The sequence below is a fragment of the Marmota monax genome, unplaced genomic scaffold (assembly GCF_021218885.2).
Source record: "Marmota monax isolate L192 unplaced genomic scaffold, Marmota_monax_Labrador192_F-V1.1 WCK01_AAM20220418_F8-fsc00011, whole genome shotgun sequence".
In the NCBI taxonomy this organism is placed as follows: Eukaryota; Metazoa; Chordata; class Mammalia; order Rodentia; family Sciuridae; genus Marmota; species Marmota monax.
Genome location: NW_026693082.1, coordinates 22,339,745 through 22,356,127, shown reverse-complemented (window position 1 = coordinate 22,356,127; position 16,383 = coordinate 22,339,745). Strand labels below are relative to the sequence as shown.

The following is a 16,383-nucleotide window of genomic DNA, read 5'->3' as shown; positions in this document are numbered from 1 at the left end:
TGTCCTTTTCAATATACCATGATGGAACTTTTAATGTTCCTACCAAAATTCTATTTCCCTCTTTGTCCTTGTTATCTCAGCAAATGATAACACCATCCCCCTCCTCACTCTCCTTCACCAAATGTCAGTAAATCTTCCCAACTCTGTCTCCAACATATGTCTCTGCAGGCATGACCATGAACTGCCATCTCCAGGCTGAACTATTGTAATCATCCTTTAATTGGCCTCTCTCCTACCTCACTTATCCCACTCCAGCTTATTCACTCAGAGTAACCAAAGTGGTCTTCATTATTATAAAGATTATTTCTTCATAGCTGGTGCCAGCTCACTGTCTGAGCAGTTTGGAACAAGCCCCAGAGTGGGTCATGTGAGACCCATTTACTGTGCCCTGATGCTCCTCTGGGACCTGTGACTCCTTCCATTATCATCACAATTCCCTGAAGCTGTTACTGGCACTGGTCTGGTGGTCTTTCCATTCACCAGGGTCTCCTTCTACGTGCCCTTCTAGGTGCATGGATGGAATCACAAAAATGGAGAGTTAGTTTACTAAAAACATAAGGTAATTTGCTCCAATCCATTATGCCCCAAACCATAATCTATAGAGCCCATTTCCCTCCAGCCTCCTCTTTTCCCTGTCTCCATCTTTTTCACATCATGTGGGACACACTGACGTGCTCTCTGACCTTCCATGGGCCAGCACCTCTTGGTGGCAGGTGTCAGAGGGTTCCCTTTCCCTTTAACACACTCTTTCCTGGATGCTTGCTTTACTGTCTCTTCTCACAGTTCCCATCCCAGATGTCCTCTCCTCAAAAGGAAGCATGCTCCTGAAATTGCCGTCCCCACCAAGCCCCCAGTGGGTCCCCCTTTTTCATTTTATCCATGACCCTTGTCACCCTCAGGAGCTGCAGGATGCATTTGTTTGCTGATACACTCTTTGTCCTCCTGTAGATTAGAAGCTCTATGAGGGCAGGAGCTCTGCCAGTCTATTTCCCCACAGTGTCCCCAGCTCTAGAGTAGTGTGGCATGTGGTAGCCATCAACACACAGTTAATACACAATCATGGAATCCATGAATGAATGGAGAGAATTGGAGCCCCAGAGGACAAGGAAATGGAAACTATGAAGCCTCACTTAGCTCAGGACTGGATCTCACAAGGGGCACAAATGGGTCTCAGGGATCACACTCTGTTCCTGTCCTGCTTTCTCAACCAGAAAAAGAGCTGATCACAGAGGCCTCCTGGAAACAAACAGATAAATCCTCAGGCTCAGCAATGCCTTTTCCCCAGGACCAGTGGGAAATCATCCCTGGCAGGTCACTTCAGGAAGTTTGGTTTCAGACCCACAGGTGCCCTCTGCCACGCTCTTCTTCCAGGAGCTACACACAGAATCACTACTGCTAGGGGAAGATGGGAGTCCTGATTAGGAAGCTCTGTACGTGTTGTTCTTCGCTCCCCACTCCCTACCTAACCTCTCATCCTCTTTTTCTGCCATGTCCAGCCTGCCTTCTCATATGTCAACCAAGACTACCCTGTGCTTTAGGAAAAAAAAAAATCATGATCTGAAAACCAGACCCCTTTGTCTCAACATCCCTGAAAGTTTTCTACGATCAGCCCCCTGTGCTTCCCTAAGACCCCTCATCAGGCAGAGAAGCCCTTGGCACACATGCATGGCTGGCACACACACACACAGAGCCTTTCCTTTTCTTCATTGTCTTTACAGATTAATTTCTTGATTCCTTCAATTATCAGTCATTGATCAAATACCAAACTGGGCTTCAAAATGGATACATTGGCCCTCTTATGTGTAATTTCCACATCCATGGATTTAAAAAAATGTCATGAAGTTCCAAAAAGCAAAACTTGAATTTGATACATGCAATGTACTATGCTGAATCCACACGAATGAAGTAATGTACAGGTGTGTGCTAGGTATGAGAGTTAGAAGTAATCTAGGTAGTGTGCATAGTTAGATGCAAAAAAATACCACACCATTTTATATAAGGGACTTGAGCATCTGTGGATTTGTTATCTACAAAGAGTCTAGGAACCAATCCACTGAGGATACTGAGGATGAGTATATAAGCAGAGGCAGATTTGCCTCAATGTGAATGAAGAATAAGCTGCAGAGCCCATGGTCATATGTGTTTTACGAACTTTGCAAAAGCAAAATATTTCAACTGTAATGAGTTAAGACTCTTCTACTCTTAACATCTCTTTCGCCACACTTGTGAACACCTTGTGTGGCGTTGCTTTGGAGTCCCATTGTATTTTTGGAACTTGGCTGAGGTGAAGTGGAGCTGAAGGTATACTTAGTTTGGGTTTAATAGGATATATTTAGGGGGTTCACAGTCATCTCTATACATAGTTAACTTATTGCTATTCATTGTGGGGTGGGAATTGCTTCTAGAAATACTTCTACAAAATACTTCCATAACCTAAGGGCCAACTCATGCAGCATGGTGATATGAAAGCACTATTACAGTACATGAAGTCTATCCCTATGTAAGTGTACAGTGCAGAATCTGGCCCTGCGAATATATGAGAAATGGAACATCATTGAGGTTTGAGATTATGGAGGCAGTAGGAATTCTGAAGGAATTCTTGCAATCATCAACCGTGCAAAATTGCAAGCAGAAAATCCAATTCTCATGGCCATCTAGTCAGAAAAGAAATTCTCTCTGTTGCTTTAAGGCAAAATTTTACAATATTATTCTAAATAGCAAATATGTCCTCCTGCGGGTCATAGGATTATGCATTCCAACTGTTTCATGTTAGATGAAAGACTGCATTATCTTCCTATTGTTTTTTCTTTGAGGTTGTTGTCATATGAAGAGACCATCAAAGAGTATGAAGTCAAAAAATGTGGGGAAAACAGTATAATAACACTATGATGGGCAGTTAATAAAAATCATATGTTAGTTTTCCTGAAATTTTGTGATGTATATGGTATTTATCAGTATTTTTAAATTAAAATTTATTTTCATTTCTTTTATTTTTAAAAAATATTCAATTTCTTAAATGAGGCCCCCACACTTATAAAGCTTCAGGCCTGAGCAGACTGGGCCAGCTCCTGGGTATAGGCATGGAGGATGTGTGCTGTAGTTTGCATCCTCAGTGTATTGGAAGGTGGTGGAACCTTTAAAGATGGACCTAGTGAAAGGACTTTAGTCATTGGGGATGAGTCTGCAAAGGGGATCATGGGACTCCAACCCCCCTTCACTCTGTGTTTCGTCCTGGCCATGGTTTTTACTCTGCCCTGTGCTCCCACATGGCCTGCTAACTACAGGCCTCAGAGCCAATGGATCATGGACTCAAACTTCCCAAACTGTGAGCCCAAATAAACTTTTTCTCTTTATAAATTAATTACCCTAAGTATTTCATTATAGTGATGGAAGGGTGACTAGCCCCAAATACTTCTGGTTATTAAGAAGCTTATGATAAATATTAAATGAGTCCTAGAGAGAAAAAGTGCAGGAAAAGGGCGAAGAAATTATCGGAATGCATCTGACCCTTCTATCAACCGATCCGCCATACTCCTCATCCTTCCATAAATAATCTCCAACCATAGGATGCTGAACACTTATTCTCTTGAGGAAAATGAAGGGGCTGGCTTAAGGTGATAGGTTGTAGGTTCGATTTGGCAGTTCTCTTCTTTGCCCTTTGCCATGACACTAAGGAAGACATCCAGCAAGCATGACTCGGCTAAGAGTGGCTCTTGACTAAGTTATCTCTCCAGGATTCAGGTTCACAAGTCCTGAGTTCTCTGTATGATCTTCCTGGGTCAGTTGGTCTGAGGGCTGATGGCAGAAGTTGGGAGTTAGAGACCCTGAGTGCAGTTACCATGTGGCATAAATGGATGTTCTTTCTAGAAGCCTGGTACCTATGTCCTTCCTTCCTTCCCTCCTCAGACCACAGTGATTATTCAACTGGTTTGCAGTATTCAGTGAGCCCTTGACTTCGGTGAGACAACCTATCCCAGAATTTGAACTACAGACTGATTCCATGCTGCCCAGCCCTGTCCCTCAATCCTCCACAGAGTTGTTTGCATGCACTCCATCACATGGAACCAGCTAACCAACTGGTCAGTGACTGGTTCCCATCCCGTAAAACAAAATGAAGTGTATCATGATTTCCCCCCAAAAAACAAGCCAAAAAAATGTAAAGGGACTAGACGTCAGAATACTAAATGAAGCAGCCAGCATATAATCATTTACTACAGAGTCAGTGACCTTCTCCTGAAGGTAACAGGTATGATTAAACAGCCTCTTGCAGAGAGGGTGTTGAAACTGAAATTCTCCAGGCCTGACTCATGGCTTTTCGACCTCGTTCCTGGCTCCTATCAACCTGGTGGAGAGAACAGGTTGTCAGTCATAACAAATTCTGGGAAATCCCTGCCTCAGGCCTGCCTCAGGCCTGCCTCAGGACGTTAGAAGACAGTGTTTTCCTTTCTCCCTCAAAGTTTGTTTGTGTGCTGGGCCAGGAGAAGGCTGCAAGCAGGTACTTGAACTGGGTGGAAGGCCCCCTGTAGGGATCCAAGAGCAGCCTAGGCCCAGGCTAAGGCCAAGGGGAGGGGCAGAGGCTGAATGGCAGAAAGTGGCGGCAACTCTGCTCCAAAGCTGTCATTATGTTCTTACTGGAACCCCTGAAATATGATTTATTTCCTGTTTAGAACTTGTGTTAGGTATACCACCCGGAGACAATGATTAAGGTTGATAATATCACAGTGAAGTAGGTTGGCCTCTTCAGGCCCTCCCCGATTTGGACCTTTCCATCTTTCATACTCCATTGCTTTGCAAATGCCTTTTGTCTGTAAATATCTTCTGGCCCCTGCCTTGAAGTCCCCCTGCCCCCACTTCTGCCTACTGCCCAGCTTCCCCTGTGAAACAAGAGACGTAACCAGGATCAAGTTTATAATGGAGTTTAATTCAGACTCAATGTTTCTCTTACGTCTAAGATTCTTTGAATCTGACGGGAGAAGAGGAGGAAGTGAAACCTGATAGTCTAAATAATTTGTAGTTAAAAGTCAAGATTTATGAGGGGAGTTACCGCAGCAGCCTTGGTTTTGAGTGTGCTGTGGACCCTAGAAGCCAAATTCCACCCTTCTCTGCACACATGTGTCTCTCATTGAGCTGTTCTGCTGGCACAAGGAGGCAGAGCGGCCTCCATCCTCCCAGGATGCAGGAACATGTAGGAGGGTCCAAAGAGTGGGAGCAAGAGAAAAGGAGATGTTGTCACACAAAGTAATTAGCAAGCGCTCTTCACCTGGAAAAAGATTTGTGTGAAAGCAAGGGAGGAGGAAGGAGAGAAGGAGCCACAGATTCTGAGAAACAGATCCCCCCTGGCCTGGGGGATCCAGGGTGGGCCTCAGACCCTTGCTTCTTGTCTGGAACCTCCCTTTGCCAAACTTTCAGGCTTTAGAGTGGAAATATTTTCAGAGCCACAAGTAAGAATCAGATTCTATTTAGGTCAAGCCTTGCTAAAATTCATTTGGAGAAGTTTAAAGACTGGGTCAAGGGAAACGAAAACCCCAGTATCCCCTTCCTTACACACTTCATCCTTTGTTTTATGAAGATATGGGACAAACTGAACTAATAAACATGCTTAAAACAGCACCTGGCCCAGAATGGATGCTATAGCACTCTTTGATTTCCTGCCACAACTATAAATGATCATTGTTATCATTACTATTATTGTGACTTGATTTGAACATAAGAAGTAGGTAAGGAAATCACAAGCCATAATCTTGCTTTTTTCCCATTACTTTCCATTAGCAGTGCAGAGCAATAAGCTAAATGAGACAGGGTAGTTGAGATTATTGCACCCTTGGGGGCAGCTGTGTGTGTGGCAGGGCAAAGGGAAGCCCACTGAAAATGAAAACAGGGACAAGCTCGATGGAATGCCTGTGACTGAGAGTTGCTGTTGGGCTGTACTGCCCATGGGGGATGCCCCAGGGAATGAGCCAGAAAGATCTGAGCCCCAGATATGGGCTCTGCACCTGTGCATTATCTAGCTGTGAAAATTAATGAGTACCTCTGAGCCACTGTTTCTTCTTTCACAAATGAAAATGATTAAACCGCCTCCCAGGGAGGAGGAAACCATCTGACTCCTGCTCTATCTGAGAGGGTTCTAGTAACAATGTTTACAATGGAGCAACAAAAGATTGAGGTAGGTGGGCAAACTCCACACCAGGGAATGTATGTGACCAACTTACAGTTAACCTGAATATGTATGTGTGTGTGTATATGTATGTATATGTATGTATATGTATATGTATATATATATATATATATATATATATATATATATATATATATATACATATACACACAATATAATAAGTTATAATTAATATTTGCAAATAAATAGAGAAATGATTCAGGTGCTCTACCCAATCCCTTCTCAGTAAGGGATCTTTGGAAAGCCCTATCCAGGTATGCCTCATCCTAAACACCTCTGCCCTGGTTCTTTGAGGACCCTCTTCCTTGGCTCCTTGTGGCCCCTGGTTCACCTGCCTTTGCCTCACCTGCATCCAGTCCATGTCCCGCCATGCAGAACCAACCCTTCTCAATGCTTGAACTTCAGACTTTAAAACTCATCACTTTTACCTCTATAGACATTACAGGTTGAAAATCTATTTCTCTCATCAAACTGAGAATAACCTCATAGGGTTGTTAAAAGATAGTATTTTAATCCAGTTAGCACAATGCCTGATGCCTATATAGTAAAACTTGTTTATGCTAGCTCCTTTCATCACCATCACCATCCTCACCCTCATCATCACTATCACCATTATTACCATCCTCACCATCCTCCTTTTATTGTGCTACTCTTCAAGATGGTCCCCAAAAAAGGCCCTTTAAAATCACTTCCAGCAGTTTCTCTTTAGAAAATGATTTTACAAAGCACCCTGTCTGTAGGAAGAAGGTATCTTTCAAGAGGAGGATTACAAATTAAACAATAAAACAAAACAAAAATTCCTTGAAGATTCCAAGGTCATTCACTTTATGCTGATATCCTCAACCCTACTTGAAACCAATCAAAGTGCAGTTTCATTATTTTTTTCAAAGGTAGGCAGTTAATTTACCTCCAAGGGGGTAACCTGGCATCTTTATCCTAAATTCATGATGGAACCAATGTAATCTCATTTTAAGGTGTTAACTTTCTACTCCTTTTAGAGCTACTTAGATGCTGGGTTGAGGGACCATATAGTGGCCTGGATTCAGTGTGCTCTCAAAGGCCCGTGGGTGGGGCATCCTCAAGGTTCATTTGTAGATAAGACATTGCTAGGATCAAGATGTTTGGGATTCTACCCCTGTATGGTTTAGATGTGGTGTCCCCCAAAACTCACATATAAGACAATGCAAGAAGGTTCAGAGGAGAAATGATTGTGTTATGAGACTCTTATCCCAATCTGTGACTTAATCCCCTGATAGGGAGTAACTGAGTGGTAACTGAAGTGGTGGGGTGTGGCTAGAGGAAGTGGGAATTGGGTCGTGGCTTGGGGTATATATTTGTTTCCAGCCACTGGAATCTCACTTTGCTTTCTGATCACCATGTGAGCTGCTTCCCTCCACCAACTCTTCTGCCATAATGTTCAGCCTCACCTCGACCCCGAGGAATGGAGCTGGCCTTCTATGGACTAAGACCTCTGAAACTGTGAGCCCTCAATAAACTTTTCCTCCTCTACAATTGTTCTGGTTGGGTCTTTTAGTCGCAGCATCAACAAAGCTGACTAAAACAATCTCAGACCATGATGTAGTAATGGAGGGGAAGTGACAATCTCTCTGATGGCCCCGCGAGAGGAGGTGAGGTGGCATCTTCAGAGAGAGGCCCTGCGTTCAGCAGCAGGTCGCTCCTGTCCCCAGGAAGACAACCAGGAAACACAAGAATGATTTCCCAAATTTGCATTAGTCTAGTCGGCATCTCCCCTGAGATTTTGTAATTAGCTTTGTTTTGATTCTGTGCTCACTGCCCAACCTCTCCATCCTGATTTTGCTCTCTCCAGGCACCTCAATACCCAAAGAGGTGCCCCTGGATTATTGGAAATAAATACTTCAGTTACTGGAATGGTACAGCCTATCAGCATACAGAAATAAATTTCTTATAGCCCCCAAATCAACTATTTGTAAATTTAACATGATTCAGTCCCTCAACATCTAGCAAGCACCAAGTACTTTTGGAAGAGATTATCAAAACACAAAGAACCAAACTAAATATTTCCTTGAGCTCGTTTGTGCCTCAGTTTACTCACTTATAAAGCAGAAGGAGGTAACAGTGCCTACTTTATATGTTCATTGTGAGGATGAATGATTAATAGATATAAATCAATGATATGCAAGCAAGTATATGAAATGATTTAACCTATGGAAAGTCACTGGATGAGAGCCCGTTATTCATAGTGACCCACAAGGCACTACTTGTTCACAAGAATGCCCTGCTGGCAGCCAGCTGGCAGATCTCTTTCCTGGCTTTCTTGAACAATTCTTAAAGTATTACCTTTTCTGGCACTCCACTCTGAAAACTAGACTTCAAATAAAAACTACAGTCGGGGGGTTCATGAACACATGATCTGTGCTGTTGCATGGGACCTGTACTGGTTTAAAGCTCAGCTATTCCAATTTTGAAATTCTCGATAATTTTTCAACAACAGATCCCTCATTTCTATTTTGTACTGCACCTCTGCTATGGTTTGGATAAGTGGGTAAAGTCTTGGTCCCCAGCCTGTGGCACTATTGGGAGTTGGTGAAGTCTTTAGGGAGTGGGGGACTAGTCAAAAAGTCTTAGGACACTGAGAGTATGTTCTTGAAGGAAACTGTGTGGAACACTGGGCTTTTCCTCTCTGCCTTTGGCCAGCCACGAGGAGAAGAGCATCTTGTTCCACCACGAGCTCCCTGCCATGATGTTCTGCCTCGTGACAGTCTCATATCGTTGGGGCCAACCAATCATGCACTGAAAGCTCCATCACTGTAAGCCAAAATTTGTTATAGTAATGGATACCTGACTAGCACAGTTCCACAAATTATATAGCCAACCCTAGCTACGCATGACCCAAGGATTAGCCAATTGAACTTGGACAACAATTTCCTTTCTAGGTGGTTCTTTCCTAGTTTCATGTTATGGAGACAATGACAAGAGAAGTGGGATTAATACAGCCACAGACCCAGCCTTGCACACTGAGCAGAGGGGTGACTTCCTGGACGTGTAGCATCATTGCCAAGCTACAGGCAATAAGTCCTCTTTCAAGGGTCTTGGTGGACTCATGGAAGACTAAAAGGACTCTGGATGTGTCTGCCATTCCTATAATCCCTCCTCCCCTAATAAGGAACTCACTCGGTAATTCGTTGGGAGATGATTTAAATTACTCAGAGGTTCAGAGGAATCAGCTTAGCCTTCAGCACAGGTAGTGGCCCCAGAACAGCAGCCGTTGCAGGAAAACTGAGAACTCAAGATCATCCCAGCTGAGACCTCACGATGGCCACCACTGCAGGGAAGGGGGATGATAGCTACTTCAGAAAAGCAATGGCTGCCAGGCAGCTTTCCCAGGCCACTGCCATGGGAGGAAGGGTTTTAGCTTCAAGGAGTTTCTCCCACCCCTCCCCCACCTCCTCCCAGTGAACCAGGAGGCTGTCCTGTCTGTCTGAACATCCCTACAAGACACCCACAGGAACTGTCTGCTCCGGTGGAAGGAACTATGGTTGCTTTTCTACTGGATTCAGTCACAGGAGTTAGAGACAGAATGTTTTCTGGCTGTATTCCTCCTTTCAGTTTCTGATAGGGAGTGGCCCAAGGAGAAATGGAGTCTATAAATATATGGTCCCAGTGCATTGCATGTAGGAATGCACTCTCTTCACACAGTGAGTCTGACTTTGGTGCTGGTAGCCATGAAATCGCTTCTCCATTCCCAGGTTAGTGCCTACCATCTGCTGATTCTCCCATCCACAGCTCTGCAGTGACCATGTCATTTTGCAGTGGTTACCCACAGCAAGGATGTGTGGGCCAGTTTTTTGAAACACTGCCACAAAGCCCCTGTAGAGAAACCCAACTACGTGTCCCGGCTCTCCATCATTCAGCATCTTTTTAGTTTAGTTTAGTTCTCTTCGTTCTGATTTTAGAGCCTAGAAATGCAGCACAAGACATTTCTAAGCTGGGAATCTGCCATCCTGTTGCAGGACTGCAGCAGCAGCCGCCTCAGAGAAATATTTTTTTCCAAGGCTGCAGAGAAAATTAGGGCTGGAAAAAATATTTGTCGATTGCCAGTTTTTCCCACAGACACTTACATAAGAGTTCATGCTGAGACAAGCTGTCCTGCCCAGGCTCAGGATCAAGAGTTACAGTTCTGGGGACAACGACAGAAATAACGTGGGAACTACGGCACTGTGGCCCATGACGTCCAGGAAGGAAATGCAAGTTGTGTGTGGTGATTAGTCCTGTCAAATGACGTGATGGTTTCCTGGGGTGTTTTCAAGCTTTTGGATGGCGGCATGGTCTATAAAGAGGGGAAAAGTCTCTCTGCACAAGATATGGTGAAAGAATTGCTCCTGGTTTTCCATTTTTAAGATTAAAACAATGCAGACACAACAGTGAGTGAGCTGAAGGGACGAGTCAAAAGTTCAGGCACATTCTGACCTTTCAGATCCATCCTGACTTGCTAAAGGCTACATCAAGACACACAGCATCCAAATCTGGGAGCGGTTAAAACCTGGGGTGAAATTATGTACATTTTGTTCAATAGTTTATTGCAAAAGAAAAAGAGAAAGAAAGAAAAGAAACATACTAAACCTTTTCTTTGCAAAACAAACATGAAAATCTCACCCTGCTAGGAAAAAAAAATGCAAAACCCGTAGACAGATTGTGTTTAAAGGTCCAAGGGGACAACTTGCCTCCCCCACAGCATTACTGAAAAGCAGATGTGATGGGCAGAGGCATAGGATCAAGCTTGGTGAAGCAGCCGCGAAGCAGTCTAAACTGTTCTCAACATCTTCCTCTAAGGGAGATGCAAGGCCTCTTTGTGTAGACTGTTCCAGCCTTTAAGTGAATATTTTAAAAAAAGGGGGGGTTTTCCTCCATATGTTTTAGCTTAACTTCTAGTTTAGATGTGGGCCCATTCATTCTTGTTTGTTCCTCAACAGCCTTCGTGAGTAATTGCCCATTGACTTTTCTGCCAGTCATGCCTGGGTGTGCATTTTTCTTACTCCAGACACACCTAACTCTTAGCGCTGTCATCACAAATAAGGTTTCTACTTGATGTTTTGTCACAACAAGTTGAAACCAGCACAGCCTTGCACAGAGGTGATATTTATTCACTATTTTGATAATGGGGTCATCATCTCTCTCTCTCTCCTTTCACTTTTCTAAATTTCATCCTCTTCCCTAGTTTTCTTTCTTTCCTCTCTGCTGCCAAAGCATTGGGCTTACCAGCCAATTGACTGAGTACTCTCTAAACCTCTGATTTATACCTAAAAGGCACTTACTTGAGGATTCCAAAGTTGGCCTAAAACTCGTAAGTGTGGGCCATGATTTATTTTAAGTAAGATGTGGTCCAAAAAGGAGCTAAGGTAACAGGACCCTGGATTTACCTGCCAGACCCCATGTGCTGAAACCTTTGTGATTTCTCACCTGGGTCATTTCGCACTTTCTCCATCTGCTGATTCCTCCATAAACCATCATGGTCAGGTTGAACTCCAAGACCAATTGTTTCTGATCTTTAGTTTGTTTTTCAAACTCTCTAGAAAATAGAAAAAAATCAAGAACACAAGGTCCTAAATTATTCAGGAACCATGAGTTGCCAATGGAATAAACAGATATTGAACCAATGTTAAGCCTAAAAGAGCAATGTATTTGTTCATGTAACCAAACTTGCCCCCCACCCCACCCCACCCCCCACCAACCCTGCAAAAAATAAGTTGGTGGATGGAGGGACCTTGAGAAACTCTTAAGACTCTCTCACACTTTTCTTTTTGCTTCTACCTGCTGCCATTTTGCAAACCTGCTCCTCCATGAGGTGAGGATACGGCCTCCAATGAAGCTTATCTCTCCATAGCTTATGAACTGAGCAGAGAGGAGTCCCCACACCACACACCATGGATTAGAAGAATGATGCTGATTGGCCCATTAACTATGACTAAGCATGGGAGCTATGTAATTGACCTCCTGAGTCACATGTCTCTCTCCATGGCCAGGGAACAGGGTCTGCTACCAGGAGGAGTAGGAAAGTGGCAGTAGGCATATTAAACAATGGCCACCATAGCACTAAGGAAAAAAGAGCTCTCGAAGGTCCCAATGCGACAGAAAGATGACTCCTTCCTTGGGTCTTCCTCCCTTTCCCCATGATCCCAAGTGAGGGTTAAATACTACATGTGGTCTAGGGAACTCAGACCCTGCCCACAAAGATTTAATAACATTTAGCATCCCATCATCTTGGTAGGGAAAAGATGAAAAGTGATAGTTGGCCTGATATTACCACCAATACCAACAAAATAACTAGAAATAAAATTTGGAGTTCACAGAATATCATAGACTCAAAAGAATTAGAAAGGATCCAAGGGAATCTAGATAATTTCCTACCCTTAGTCAGAGCTTTATAAGAAAGGGTCCTGACGAGTGATGAAAGGTGCTCTGGGGATCTTGCAGTAGGTGTGGCTCTATAGGGAATCTCATAAGGTCCCTTGGATTCGATGAGATCATGAGTCTGCAGAATTGATTGATTTCCCTCCTTAAATTGGCCAGGATGTTTTCCCTCCTTATTCCCTCTTATTAATGGTTTTAATGACCAGCAGGCCTTCACATTGGGTTCCTTCTAGATGTCTCACATATTAACTCCCTGTGTTTAGATAAAGCCCAAATCCTTAGGAACATGATGTGTCTCCCTTTGGTTTTCATCCCAACCTTTGTGTGCCTCCTTTTCTGTATATTTTGGCATTTTCGTTCCTTTCCTTTGAGTCTTGGCCAAATTCACCAATTCACAGCTCTTTAGAGAAGGATGAGGTTGAAAACAGAGGTCTAGAAAATCTTCAGAGTGAGTTTTCCAGGCCACAGAGAATTAAGAGAAATAGTGAGAGGGGTTCTCATTTTGTTTCTTTGCTGTGGTAGGAAGAACAATGGTGTCCCTAAAAAAATGTTCACATCCTAATCCCTAGGACCTCTGAATATGTTATGTTACGTGGCAGAGGGAAATTAAGGTTGTGATTAAGATGACTTAAATGGATTCCCCAGGTGGGCCCAATGAAAACATATGGGTCCTTAAAAGTAGAAGGAGGCAGATGAGGAGGCCAGTCAGGGTGACATTAGGTAAAAAGGACTCCACCTGACTTTGAAGATGGGAACACAGGGCCTCAAACCAAGGAATGCAGCAGCCCCTGGAGTCTGGAAAAGTCAGGAAAATGTCACTCTCCTGGAGTCTTCAGAGAGAATCGCACCCTGGTAACACGTTGATTTTTGCCTGGTGAGAACCATGTTGGACTGCTGACCTATAAACCATAAGATAATAATTTCTGTTGTTTAAACCAGTACATTTGTGGTTGTTCGTTATAGCTACAATAGGAAATGAATTCAACTCCTGTTTATCCTTTTGTGTTTTGAAATGTTAGTTCCTTGAGGATTCCAATTGCTGGACTAGGTAGAGACAGGATAGCATAGTAGACAAAGAGAACAGATTTGACTCTGCTACCTCCTTACCTGGGGCTGTGGAAAAAATCGGTTTTTCTGGACCTTGGTTTCCCCATCTACAAAACAAGGTATTTTATAAATGGTCCTCCAATCCTTTAAGTTCTGGACTGGCATTTGGACATTCCATCTCTGCTCCCTTAATAGCCCCTACCTTTGATCAATGATGGCAGCCCCAGGGACAACTGAGCTGTCCTCTGACCACGGGCAGCAGAGCTCTGGATAGGGAGAGAAGGCCAGCAGGTCATAACCCTATCCAGGCTTGTCCTTAGGTACGGAGAGAAGGCACAGAAGCTGTGCTGTGTGCTCTCTCTTCTCAGGAAACATCTTAGTGCCAATAAGGAGCACTGTGGGGCTAAATGCTAGAGACTTCTAAACCCCAATAGGTCACTGAAATCCTCCTGGAGGAGAGGAGACTTGTATTGGCCTTAAAAGATAGATAAGCTCTGGGTAAGGATATTCTAGGCAGAGGCCTGGAAAGAAGAAAGGCCCAGAATGCTTAGAGCATGGTAAATGAACTAGGTTGATAGAGGAGAAAGAAGATTTTGTGGTGGTCATGAGATCACAGAGACATATTAAAACCCGATGATGGGGGCCTTGAAAGAATTCAGAACAAGGACCTGAAGACTGAGTGAACTCCTTCAGGCCCTACTGTACCTGGTACCATATTTGCACAAGGCTTAGAATAGTGGCATGTATATAATAGGTGCTCAAAATTTGTTGAGCAACTGAATGAGTAGGCACTGCTATAATTTGAATCTCAAGTGTCTCCCAAAAGACTGTGTGTTGAAGGCTTGGTTCCCCAGGGTGGTACTTTTGGAAGGCAGTAGAACATTTATGAGGTGGGGCCTGGTGGGAGATCCTTAAGGCACTGGCCTCTTTCTAATTTGATTACCTCAGGTATTTGTTATAGACACAGTAAGCTACCACAGGCACCAATGATTTTTGAGCAGACATTACAATAACCCACGATGAGCTTAAGGGAGATGAGTGGGACCTCAATATGCAGAGTGGATCCAGGGAGCAGAGATGGAATGTCCAAAAACCAGTTGAGAAGCTTCCAAAGCAAGAGTCAAGCTGGCGTGTTGGAGTGTGTGAAACAAAGGGGAGATGCCCATGTGCCATTAAGATTTTCCCTAAGCCATCCCAGCTGGGAGGATGTAATTTTCATTCATGCAAATCTCTAAGGAAGGAGACCCACCACCTAAGGAATAAGAACAAGGCAGTGTCCCAGTCAGGCCCACACTCTCTGAGCAAAAGCCTTAGGCAGCCATGTAAAGCATCTACAACCCACATATTTTCAATAGAAATGACCGCTAATTTCCGCACAATTATTCTCCCTGTAATCAAAGCTGGTTCTTCGTTTACCCTTCCCTTCCCTAGACTCAACAACTCTAATTTCCCCTAACTGCTTCCAAAGGTTCATTTGCCAAGTCTTCTAATTATTTCGATGTTTTCCTTCTGATCCCTGTCCAAGTTCCCTCTCTCCTAAGTCATTTACCTGAATCCGAAGACTAGATTTGCTCCAGTAGCGCTCATCTGCTGCGTCTGCTTTTCCTCTAAGCAGTGGGCAAGGAGCACAGCTCTGCTCCAGGAGGGAGACCTAGTCTCATGGGAACATTCTAGTTAAGAGGCAGTACCAGCCGGCCAAGGACTCAGGCTGTCCTTGCCAGAAATCAAAAAGAAGCCCATCTCCAGACAATGTCTGGCCTCAGATCCCAGAGAAATCCACCATCCTCTTCTTCTTTATCATACTCTCCAAGCTCCCCTATCTTGGCCTCAGCCCATGTCCTCGGGGCAGGGACAGAAGTGTAATTGATGGCCTCAGGGGATATCAAAGTGCTATTGAGCAAAACCACAGCTCAACAGCTGCGCAGGTGCTTCCTGCAGCAACAGGGAGGGAAAGAAGTGTCTTTAGAAAGCCCTAAATAACTCTGGGCAGGGATGTCAACTTGACAAATGACTCCCGAGAAACAGTCCCTTGTTCTCTGGTGTGTGATTCATACAAAGCCATGCTGGAGTTGGGGGCGAGGGCCAGCCCTGAGTCCCGCATTTTGTCACTTGGGGCCGCTCTTGAGCCCGGCTCTCAGGAAGGATAAGACACTGTGTGTCCCTTGGCCTCCATCTTTCAGGCCTTATTTTCCAATAGTTTTGGGGGTTGTTTCTTTTGGGGGGGGTTGTTTTGTTTTTTGGTGTTTTTTTTTTTTTAGTGAATCCAGGATTTGTGCTCATTGGGTTTGAGCTGCATTCAGTGGAAGATGGGAGCCATGGGGGAGAATCACTCTCTAAGCACCCAAGGACCTCTAACCCTTTGATACTGGCTCCTGTGCTTCTTGCAATCCCCAAAACAAAGACCGTGGGCTCCTCAAGGCAGTGCTTTTGTCTCCCAACTCTCAGCTCCTCAAAGAACCAGCTTATTTAAAACTTTGCCAAATGTTGAATGGGTAAGTAAAAAGCTCCCAAGACCAAGGGTCATGATAACTGATTTCTGATCTTGATCACTGAGACCTTGGCCAGGTGCTCAGGGCTTCTCGGTCCTCATCTGTAACAGGAGAAGGAAGATCTTGAGTCCTTTCAAATCAGACTGTGAATGAGGTTCAGAGAGGCTTACAGAGGTAGTTTGGGGCCTGCACCCAGCTCAGCAAAGAAAGGGGTGAGTGGTACAAAGAATCTGAAGGATCTGCAGTTGTTCTACATGCCCAGCAGCAGGACTAAACTATAGC

At 44.1% G+C, this 16,383-nt stretch overlaps 1 protein-coding gene across 1 annotated transcript in view; it reads right to left on the bottom strand.

The window, feature by feature from the left end:
* Positions 1-15,391, bottom strand: part of LOC124099022 (uncharacterized) — a 67,050-nt gene extending 51,659 nt beyond the window's left edge. The window contains exons 1-3 of the transcript XR_009227781.1: positions 15,162-15,391; positions 13,302-13,464; positions 11,615-11,723 (exon numbers count right to left, since the gene is read on the bottom strand). The gene's annotated coding sequence lies outside the window, so the exon portion shown is untranslated. The remainder of the gene's footprint in view (positions 1-11,614; positions 11,724-13,301; positions 13,465-15,161) is intronic.
* Positions 15,392-16,383: the final 992 nt, after the last annotated feature.